The 11,532-nt window shown below is 47.8% G+C and overlaps 1 long non-coding RNA gene across 5 annotated transcripts; it reads right to left on the bottom strand.

Moving 5' to 3' along the window:
* Positions 1–286: 286 nt before the first annotated feature.
* LOC119251709 (uncharacterized) lies at positions 287–10,983 on the bottom strand. 5 transcript variants are annotated; one of them, XR_008553015.1, is made up of 7 exons: positions 10,834–10,929; positions 8,059–8,515; positions 7,614–7,967; positions 6,968–7,058; positions 5,550–5,606; positions 2,855–2,949; positions 287–1,166 (listed from the first exon to the last, which is right to left on the bottom strand). It is a non-coding gene; the product is annotated as an uncharacterized LOC119251709 (long non-coding RNA). The 5 variants fall into 5 exon arrangements; XR_008553014.1 differs by lacking the exons at positions 287–1,166; positions 2,855–2,949; positions 10,834–10,929 and adding exons at positions 2,956–3,908; positions 10,944–10,983; XR_008553013.1 differs by lacking the exons at positions 287–1,166; positions 2,855–2,949 and adding an exon at positions 2,956–3,908.
* Between the last annotated feature and the right edge of the window lie 549 nt (positions 10,984–11,532).

The following is an 11,532-nucleotide window of genomic DNA, read 5'->3' as shown; positions in this document are numbered from 1 at the left end:
CGCGGGTGGACGGCTCAAGGCTCACCAGTTAGATGGGTTATTAGAGATTGAAGTGCGAGATGGCAGGAGACATGGCCATCAACAGTTGCGTAATCCTGACGGCTTTCCCTGCGGAGGTCTGGATGAGGATTTCTCATTTTCCAACACCGCCCCAGGCGTCACTGTCCGTCTGTCTGTCAGGCGCCCGGCGCCCGCCTGTCCCTTTCCATTGACCCAGCCCGTTCCCTGCACGGCCCAGCGAATGACCTTCTGGTTCTCACTAGTAGGGGGTGGGGAGTCCCCAAGTGATGAACACAAGCCGGCACGTTTCATCTGAAAACTCCCTTTAGATTCTGTTTCTTCTTTGATCTGGCCGAGGACGGTCTCCCTTTGGCGACGGTGGCTTTTGCAAGTGAAGTGATCAGGCCTGTCTTGCAAACTTCCCTTATATGCTGTACCCCAGGCATTTCACACACATGCCCTTTCTTCCTTCTGAAAAAAATATAACTATCTCAGCACATGTTAAAAAAACCTCAAGGCAACCAAAGAGTGAGCAGCAGCCCCTCTGATTTAGTTGATGTCTGTGTTCATCCCCTTGGCGTGTTTAGGAAATACAAACAATGCCATTCCCTGATTCTCCGTTTCACAGGTGAACACACTGTGTTGATGAGGAAAGGCCGCATCCTGTTACTGTGAATGTCCGTGGCCTGTGTCCGTGGGCGTCTGTGGGCGCAAGAGACGAACATTCTTGACCCCACTGTGGTCTCCCCAACTTGTTCCCTGTTTTCTCCGTTACAGGACAAGCCACGAACAAAAGGCACTTGCGGCCCATCTAAGTGGCGGCGCCGGCGTCCAGAAACCCTGAGCTGTTCCTCAGCCCCTCCGGGAAAGCATCTGCCTTCGTCTTCGGGCCTCGGAGGGGAGCAGACAACGTTCATGCCCCTCAAGCCCGTCTTCCTTTCTGTCTCCCCCTGTGATGCCTGGGAAAGGATGATCCCTGTCACGGCCACATTTCAGTCGTGTCCACACCGCAGTCTACTGGACCCCGCCCTGGGGTGTTCATCCGGGTTGTTCCCAGCCGCGCGCTGCTGTGAGAAGGGGCGGGCGAGGCTTCCACACACCAGCTTCCCTGCGTGTCTCGGCGCGTTTCCTCGGGTCACTTCCCCAAACCAGAACCGCTGTTTCTACTAAAGTGCAATAAAAATGTTTTAAATTCTGAAGGGCGGGGTGACGCGTCTTCTCAGGAACGGAGACGGGACGTGTTTCACCTCGTCCTCGCCCGCGTTTCCTTCCCCCGCCCGTCTCCAGGCTTTGGCCCCAAACTCCCCCCCCACCCCTGCGCCGCGCCTCCTCCAGGCCGGGGCCCGACCGGCCCGTCTGCAGGGGCCTGACGGCCTCATCCCCGCGGGCCCTGTTACTACTTCTCCACGCGGGCGCCCCGCTCCGTCCCTGCCCACCCCTTCGGCCCCCTCCCCCGACCCCCATTCCCTCCCTTCTGCTCCCACCCCTCCCCTCCCCAAGTCAGCGCGGGCTCCGCCATCCTGGGCCCTTCCCTGTCCCGGCGCTTTGGCGCGTTGCTCCTACTCGCCACGAGGCGGCGCCCTCCGTCGTTGCTCGGCACTTCCGCCCTGGAGGCGCTGCCCGTTCCCCTTCGCGCCTGTCACTCCCCGCGTTTCCCTCACCAGCGGCCCCGCCCGTCACTACTACGTGCTCCGCCCCTTTCCCTCCGCCTCGGCCCCGCCCTTTACCACGCCCATCGGCAGTCATTGCTATCCCGCATTCTTCCTGCACTACCTCTCCAGCCCACAAGACGGCGCACTCCGCTTCTGCCGGCCTTGTTTTGCCACAAGAGCCTCTCCTTCCTCCCTCCACTTCCGTTGTCAGACGGCTCCGCAGGTCGCGATTTTCCCACGTTACCACCCCAGTCCACAAGACGGCGCTCTTCGATCCACCCGCCCTTGCTTTGGGCAAGGAGCCTCTCCTTCCTCCCACCGCACTGGTGTCGCGGGGCCTTATGGGGCGGGGGGGGGGGCCAGCTAACACGGAAGTGGAAGGAGGAAGGAGAGGCTCCAGGGGCAAAAGGAGGTGCGTATAAATGGAGAGCGCCGTCTTGTGGAGCGGGGTGGTAACGTGGGAAAGAAACTCAAGCGGCAGGAGGAAGGAGAGGCTCCTGCGGTAAAACAGCGTAGGTAGAAACGGAGAGCGCCGTCTTGTGGGCGGGAGCGGTACTGCAGGAATAATGAAGGCCGAGCCCCTGGATGCAGTGACACGCGGGGCGCGAGGCACAGGGAGGCGAGGGAGGGAGAGGAGCCGTGCGCAGAATAATGAGGGCGGGGCTGCTCGTGAATGAAACGCGGAGAGTGACTGAGGCCCGACAGGGAAGGGAAAGCGCCATGAAGGTGACAGCACAGAAAGACGGCAGAGGGCGCCGCCTGGCGGCGAGGAGCCAGTTCAAGGCGGGCCAGGGGAGGCGCGCAGACGGGAGGGAGGGAGCAGAGGCCGGTGTCAGCGCCTTTCAGAGGCAGCAGGGGGAGGGAGAGTCGGTGAGGAAGGGCTGGGAAGTGTGCGCCTGTCCCCTCCTTCACACATCCATTCTGCAGAGAATTTTGAATTTAACATATTTTTATTTTAAATAGAAATAGGCATTCTGTATTTTGGAAATGACCTAGGAAATGCTTTGAAAAACAGATAAAAATACATGTAAAAATGTTGCATGTAAAAATGTTCACCAGCACTTTCTTTACAGTAATAAATGATTGGAAAAAATCTAAACGAAAGCTCCAAGGAATGGTTAATTACAGCATATGCATAAATGAAATGTAGCAATCAGCTACAATACTTACTAAGTTTTTTAATGTCGCAGGAGAATACTTACAATGTTAAATGATGAAAGTAGAATATAAAACCCCGGAGACATTTATAATTCCATCATAGAAGAAAAAAATGGAACAATCCTTATGTGTGTGAAGACTAGAACGGAAAAATTATTACTTTGCATCAGGTGGAATATTATAAGCAATGAAATTAGGCTCTAGCTGCATCCTATATGGGTTAATCTTGCCTACATATTGTTGAAAGTGCCAAGCTAAGAAAATAAACATAATGTGATTTACTTTAATGTTAAATACTAGACAAAATTAAAATCGTTTTAATTATACATTTCATGATACATTCTTAGGTGATATAATTTAGATGAAGGAGGAAGAAGATAATGAAAGAAGAAGAGTATGATGTGTTGTGATTTTATATTTCTTGACCTGGTCAGCTGCAGGGAGTTCAATTTGTAATTCTCAAACTCTGCATCATTACTACCCGTCCTTACACACAATGAACAATATTGGAAAATACCAGGAAGCGAGTAAGCTAACTCATAACAGTATGCATGTTTTGATGGAAAAATCATAGTTGACAATATTGTTCATTATATTACTTTTCAAAATTTCTATAATGTGCACACTCCCTTTTATTATTAGAACCAGTAAACTGAAGCTAATGAAAAAACATCATTGCTGAAATTGCCTCCCTGCTCCGTGGCAGGAGAGCAGTAACTGGTAATTTTTTTTTTAAGTCTTCAGAATTCCAATGTGGTTATAGAAAAACATTTCAGGGTGGAAATATGGGTTCCTGCTGGTCAAGCAGGCGCGGGCAGAGCAGCAGCATTTGGAGTGTTAATGCCAAGGTCACCTCGTTGATTTTAGTGATGGGGTTTGGGCTTCTAGCCTGAACCATGCTCCTGCTAGTTTTCAAATCCAAGTAACACATTTTACCTACTTTGTTCATTTTTAAATTTAGAAAATTATTCTGTTTAATACATGGCTTTGGGTAGCTGGAGTTTAAAAAAACACAAACAACAGTGAAATAAGACAGGAGTTCAAAGTCTGGGCCCTTTCAAGCTTTCCAAATGCAAGAGCTCTGTAAGTCGCATATACCTATGGGGAGAAGACAAAATTAAGAATGGAGCCATGACATTTCATCAAACATAATTTTATATAACTGAAAGAAACTTCCTGGGGGTAGTGAATTTTCTTCACAAAAAGAAAAAGCAAAGAATGGAACACAATGAAGTTCCTGTGTCCAAATTAACTTGTCCCACATCAGTCTAACTCCAGTGTTCTGGCAAATGCTTGCTTTCATTTTCATCTCATCCCAGAGCTCAAATCCTGACTCATTTCAGCAGAGACTCCACAGGCAACAGGAAAGACTGTGACATTACAACACTCCCTGACACACTTTTGTGGTATTTCCACATGAGTCTTATTCTGGGCAGGCCTGCACACCATACAGGTCAGAAGCACCATAACCCTAAGACACTGTTTGCTAAGATTCAAATAGGAAAAAGGAAGACTCCTGATGTACAGCTGATGGGATGTGGGGGCATGAGAAGAGGATGGTGTCAGGCAGGGCTACCTAGAAAGCAGCTAATCTGAGGACTTACCCTTGAGGACTTATCCTTAGCCTAAAATAGAAGTTGGGGGGGGGGACGCAGAGAAAAGAGAGTGAGCAGGTAAGAGAGGCCGGGGGCCTTGGGAAAGTGGGGCAGACAGCAAGAGTCTCAAACTGCATTCAGAGGCTTGGACATAGAGACAGCGGGAACCAATGATGGACTTTAAGGCCTTGAATAAGGATGTGACATGTAGGTTTGCCTTTTGTAAGGGGCAGTGAGGCCAGAGTGAGGCTGCAGATGGCCCTCGGGACCATTTGGTTCTTTCCTTTTCTCTCCCCAGCTCTGCACAGACAGCAGAGCGTGCTGAAGACGTGAAGTCAGCCCACCCAAACTGTAATAATATGCTGTTGCTCTCCTGTTAGCAAAGTCAGACAAAAGTGGAGTTTCAGAAAGCGCAGTCCCCTGGAAAAATGGATGAAAAAGGCCCTGAGGTTTTCAACAGCGGGTGGCCAACTTTCAAGACTTGTGTATTTTAAGTGACACACGTGACCAGAGAGACGGGGCTGAGATGGGGTGCTACGTATTACCGATGTCACATTTTCCAGTTTCATGTAAAATTTCCTCACTTCATTCCCATATTTGATTACTTTATGAACCACACCGATACTCTACTGGAATTCAAAAGCAGTGTAAGTGCAACACATCATCTGGGTGTCACTACAAAGCAGCTGACAAAGAACAATCCTACTAGAGTTCCATCCAAGGCAAGGTGGGAGAATTTCATAGTATTATAATAACTTGTCATCTATTATGTAAGAAAACACCTTTCATCACTGAAATATTCTGTCTTCATCTCCTGCAAACAGACCTATTGTGTCCTTAAAAAACAAAAAACAAAAAACACCTAGTTTTTTTTAATCCTGATTTTAAAATGTTCCATAATTGGGAAAAGGGAACACATCTAGATGATACTCACTATTTACATGCAATTTACTTTAATTCATTTCAATTTGGGGATAAAATTTTTTTTGGCAGATCAAAATGAGAAAATTATATATGCATGGGACTTATGATTTGGGAATGACCCATAAATAAAATGATTTTTAAATGCAATTACAAATCTTGATTAACATGGATTCTTTTTTCATTGTTATGTCACAATAAAAGTTAAGTAAGTCTTATTTACCTGAGCATCTTGTTCAACTTGAGCTTTGTCCACGTCATCATCAGGGTCTCTATTAGCCTAAAATAGAAAATGTGTCAGTGTACTGAACATCAGGAGCATTTTCATCCAAAAGGAGAAATGGCTCCATCTAAAGGTACATAAAGCTTTTCCTCTTAGGAAGAACATGTTTTTATAAAGATCGTAACAATTCTGCAAGATTTCACTTTATCAAACATCACTGTGCAAATCCAATATGACCCAGTTGATTTGAAATTCAAATATAATATTAAAAAAAAGCACCTCTGAGTTAGCCATTAAAAGTTTAGGTCAGATGTTCCAAAACAACCAAATTCAGACAGCACATGGCCAGGATCCAGCAAGTATCAGAAATGGTTAAAAGAGGCAGCACTCCTTCTGCCCACTGTGGCTATGCAGGTGCTTCCCTTCACCAACTCTCTCCCTCTGCAGGGCAGCAGCCGTCTGCCTTGCTGTGACCTGCACCTTCCGGGGCTTCTCTTCACTGACCTCCCTCAGCGGAGGCCTAGCTCCTCAAGGCCGCCCGCCTGCAACCATGCAGGCCTCTCCCAGCAAACCTGTCCCTTTGGGGCAGCTCTTCCTGCCCGCTCGTGTCTATGCAAGTGTAGTGTCTTTTACTCTTCTGTCTCTTTTCTAATAAACCTGCCCTTTAAATATTAAAAAAAAAAGAAATGGTTAAAAGAATTTTAAGTGAATTTACCTAACCATATTCAGGCCAGTCAGGCTTCAGATTTTTTAAAAAGTCATTTTAATTACTTTCTAGTGTCCTTGGGTTGCGTCCTCAAGTGTCCCCACCACATCACCTTCCAGGCTTGAGCCATAATCTACAATGGAATAATTTCCAACTTATTTACAATTTCTCTTCAACTAGGAAAAAAAATATCCTTCCCCATTAATCAAATGGGAATGATATAAATGAGGAAATGCTTGATTCACATAGATGTTCTCAACGCTCCCCGAGTGCTCTAAATGCTTTCCCTGAGTGGCTAACAGAGACCAAATCATCTGCTAAATGGCTGGTCATGATTTAGACTAGAACCAAATGCTTTCTGCTCATGTTGTGTCCTGGAAAGGAGAAGGGGAGCAAGAGCAGCACAGAAGGAGGAAATTACCCTCCTATAGCTCCTTATACACAGATCTGAGGCCACACGTGCAGCAGAAGTGACAGACTACAGAATTTTCCTATCAAGGAAATCATGTTATTTTAATTTGTGAACCAATGATTCTATTTGCAAATGATACACTTTAGATTTCTTAAACAACACCATGGGGACGAACGTGATAGCAACTAAATGAGAGGGATGCTGCTGAGGCTTTTGGCTCTTTGATAGTTTTTGTTTCTTTTCTGGAGGAATAAAGGCAAGTGTAAAATGCCTGTGCTCTCTGGTGTAAAGGAAACTTACATGCCTGAGGCCTGGTCATTTCTACTTGCAAAAGCCAATGTCTCCAAAGGTGACAGCCTTCATTTTCCAAATCCAAGACAAAACAGTGAACCTAAAGAGAGATTTTTCAGATTAAACATGATGTTTTACGCACATCGCTCGGTAACTCTCTCCCTCACCTTTACTAGTGATAACTAGAAAATTCACTGGGCAGTGGAGGGAATGGGCAGAGAAGCCCGGAGCCAAGGGAACAGGCTGACGTCAATGGAAAGGGACACGTGGGCACCGGGCGCCTGAAGGACAAACGGACATTGACGCCTGGGGTGGTGTTGGCAAAAATGAGCAAATCTGAGTCCAGACCTAAGCATGGGAAGACGTCAGGATTATACAAATTCTCCCACGTCCTATAATCTCTAACTATAATCTCTAATCATACATTTAAATAATATCATTAACAGTCTTCCAGGCATCTCTGTCCTACTTTCTCATTCCCAGAGTTTTCTAGGTTGCCCTGGGCCACGAATGCCGTCCTGCTTGCCTGCGCATCCATGTCCTGCTGTGGTGACCTGCGGGCGCATCCAGGGAACCCTAAAAGTTGCATTTCCCCTCCTCGCTCTTTCCAGCGCCCTCCCCATCCCAATGGGGTTCTCAGACATCAGGGCCTCACCAGCCTGCAGGCCTCTGTCCCACAGGAATATTTTCAAGAAGTGAAGATCCCTGATTCATGGTGAGAAGTTTTGAGGCCATGTAGGAATTCTGGCGTCAGAGAATGGGGTGACCGCCCCGGGACACAAGGAAAAGGTGATCTAAAGGGCTGACTCTGATTTCACATGAAGAAAAGGGAAAGTGGAAGCCAAGTGGTCGCCACAACGGGGACGAGAGGACCCAGGGCTGAAGCACCAGAGAGGAGGCACCGCGCTCTGGTGTGGAGGCAGGACCAGCCCTGGCTCACAGGGAAGGGGGAGCATCACCTCCTCCAAAGGACACTGGCTCTTGTTTCAGCTTTGCAGTCTCTTTTACACTGACAAATGACAAAATCACGGCACCAGTAAGATAAAATTCCCATGGTACCAAAAAAAAAAAAAAAAAAAAAAAAAAAAAAGCCAACACACCCGGAGGGAAGTGACGAAGAGGGATGATGGCCTGGGAGCTGGAGCGGGGCTGGGAAGGAAGGAATGGAAGAGACAGCCTCATGCCCGGGGCTCCCAATAAGCAAAAGCACAGTACGGCTTGAAAGCAAATGAACCTTCCAGCCCAATCAGCATTCTCTACAAGGACATGATTGATACATTTAGCACACAACGGGGGTCACACAGATTTCATGACATCGTGTAGTGTCTGGGAAATCACTTAGAAAACGGGGTGAGCATCACAATGGTGGAAACTGGCAAAGAGACCATCATAAAAACAAAGAGTAGATGGAGCCTGAGCTCGTCACAGGGTCTCCATCAGGATCCCCCCAATTCTGCATTACTCATCTGCATTGAACACGAACACCCCCCGGCATGCAGATGGTTGGTACCAGCTGTGAGGTGGCGTCAGGCCAGGAAAGTGGTAGAACAGTTGTGTCTAGAGAGGGCAGAAACAAGACAACTTAAGGATGCAAGTCAGGAAAGCAGCACGAAGCACTAAAACAAAAATTAAGCACAAGAAATGAAAGCGAGATGATGGAACTCAAGGCAACAGTTCTGCAGGGAGGGAGGAGTAACAGACACTGATGTGGGCTGCTAGGCCATGGCCCAGCCTCAGGACAGAAACAGACCCTGGTTAGCCAGAACACAAGCCAGGGACCTTTCAACGGAAGATGGGGGTCACTTGTCCTGCTTTTAAAGAAATCGGGGTAGCCCCCCCCTCCTTCCCACCCTGCAGACACCTGTCCTGGGTGTGCAGACAGCTTCATCTCCCAGTTGTCATGAGTGTGTGCTGCTAATACAGCCTGCGATCCTGCTTTTCATGATGTGCACAGTGTGCGGGGAACGGTGAGCAAGAAGGACGAGGCAGTGAGGGGCAAGTGTGGGTCAGGTGGGTGAGAACTGAGCCTTCTGTGATCTTTCTCAGCATCAGAAACCCCAGGAAATCCTTTGAAAATGGTCAACAATCAAGATACGCCCACAGGGGACAGACTGAGGTCACCCTGATCCCAAAGGAGCTTTTGTAAGGCAGAGACCTTACCTGAAAAGGAGGGGAAGCAATTGCTAAAGACAGGAAAACACTGAAAAGTGGAGCTGAATGAAGGAGGTAAGGGATAAATGAGGGCATTTAAAAGGCTAAGGGACCAGAACCTTCTGACAGTGAGAAACTCTCTCTCGCTCTCTCGCTCTCTCGCTCTCTCTCTCTCTGTGTGTGTGTGTAACGCATCGGCCAAGTGGGAGAGGAAGAAACTGGCCATCTGGGACACTGACCCAGCCTGAGGAACTGCCCATAGCACAGCCCCCGGAGGGCCTCACCAGTGGCAGTGAAGCTCGGTGGGGGACGAACCCTCACGCCCGTGGAGCCTCCCTCAAGGTCTCCCAGATCTAGAGGTGGAGGCGGAGGTCCTGGGACCTCCAGGTGCTCCTGAGTTACCGGATCCAAATAAAACAGCGCTTGAGTCCATGACCTGGTCTAAGGTCACCTCTGTTGCCTTGACCATCTAAATTTTGAAAGTAACCCCTCAATCTTCCAATATTACCCTGGCAGGAATGAGAAGCATCCCTGTAAGTGAGGCTTAATCTCCTCACCTCTGCCTCCCAGATGAGGCAGATCCTTGATCCTGTTCAGTCATTCATCTGTTAATATCGCACGTGAAGTGCTAACTGAACAGCCCTGCCCTCAGACAGTGATACTTGATTCAGCCGAACCGTCAGGTAGCCACTCAGCAACCTGAGCTGGGGGAGGGGCCGTGTTCCCAGGTCCCACTTAGTGAGGGGCGGCTGCGTGGCCAGGTGACACTGTGACATGGAAGGCAGAGGGTTCAAGAGAGACACTTGCAAAAGAAGTGCTTGCTTCTTGGCTTTGGACTTGTACCTCGGCCTTGAGGGACTAAAGAAGACAAGTGGAGAGACAGAAACATTTGAAAGAGACTTGTGGGTGGGAGACAGGCAGGGAGGTTGAGGATGGCAGCCATTATCTTGATTTGTAGATTTTGCTACTTTCATCTGAGACTTGCCTGGCTCCATTTGCCCACCCCCATATCTGTGACTCCCCATCATAGGGTATCTTAGACTGTAGCAAGCTTTTGGGCCCCTGCGGCCCTGCTCTGGGTGAGCTCTGTTTGGCTGGACATGATTTACCCATGAGTGGATTTAACTATTCTACTTTCTTCTCTTCTCTCTCAATGCACACTAATTCTATTAAAGTGATTTTACACCAAGGGTCCTTTTGTCTTTTTTTTTTCTTTTAAATTTTTGCATAGAAGAACTGGGGTATAGTCAGAGGTACAGGAGGTGAGAGGATTCACCAGATCCAGAGTGGGGAGACAGCAGGCAGATTTACTGAAATCCACTGCTATGGGAAACAGCAGGTGAGACAGGAGACGTCTGCTGTGCCGTATATGGGTTAGCTCCCTGGCCAGGGATCGAACTCAGGCCGTAGTGGTGATAGCACTGTGACTTAACCCCTAGGCCACCAGGGAGGCCCCATCTTTGTGTACACAGATGGCTGAACCCTGTTAGATAATGTAAGTTTGAAAGCCCCCGGGGCTACTCCTGGACATATATTCTGTACTCAACCTAGAAACCTATTCTGCTAACAGAAGCCATCAGATTATTATAACAGTGCAGGGAGTACTTTCGAACAAATGAGATTCATAAATTAAAAGCATGATAACCACTGAAATTAAAACACTGGTGTCCATGGGATAAACAAATACAAAATCTAATGTGGCACAGAGACAATGTCATACTCACTCTTAAACAAGGAAGGAAATTCTGATACTTGCTAAAACTTGTAGAAAACTTAGTCACTATAGTAAGAGCAATAAATTACCTAGATACAAAAGGACAAATTAGATACTCACTTAGGTATGTATCCATAGTAGTCAAATTCAGAAATAGAACTTAGAATGTTCTGTCTCCAGGAGACTGGTCTCGCAAATCAGTCTTCCCAGGGATGGAGCTTTGGGTGGTTTTATGGGGTTGAAGAACAAATATATGAAAAGCCAGGGGATGAGGGGAAAGAGTTAGTGTTTAATGGGTAGTGTTTCGGGGGGGGGAATGAAAAGGCTCTGGAGAGTGGACATGCCCAGCTCACCTCCTCCTCATACTTATAACCAAATTACCCCTAAACCAAGGCAGCAGCCTGTGTGCCCACTGAGAGGCCTGGGTCAGGAGGATGTGGACTGTTCATGCAATGGGACACTATTCAGCCACGTGGAGAGACAGAATACCACCAGTGACAACAAAATGGAAGGAATTTTGGGGCTCTATAGTAAAGCCAATCAGAATGACAGAGAGATGTTGGCTGTTTATGTAGTAGGTGAGAATACAAAGTAAAATACTCATAAAAACTACTGACCTCAGAAACAAGAGAGGTTTCTGAGGTTAAGAGGGAAGGGGTAGAGAGAAAAGGCCAAAGGGAAAAATGTCAGGTACTGGGCCTCCCCTGGT

The sequence above is a fragment of the Talpa occidentalis genome, unplaced genomic scaffold (genome assembly GCF_014898055.3).
Source record: "Talpa occidentalis isolate TD23 unplaced genomic scaffold, MPIMG_talOcc4v2.1 talOcc4.2, whole genome shotgun sequence".
Classification (NCBI taxonomy): Eukaryota; Metazoa; Chordata; class Mammalia; order Eulipotyphla; family Talpidae; genus Talpa; species Talpa occidentalis.
Note: the sequence above shows the minus strand (reverse complement) of the source record. Positions and strands in the feature narration are given on the sequence as shown.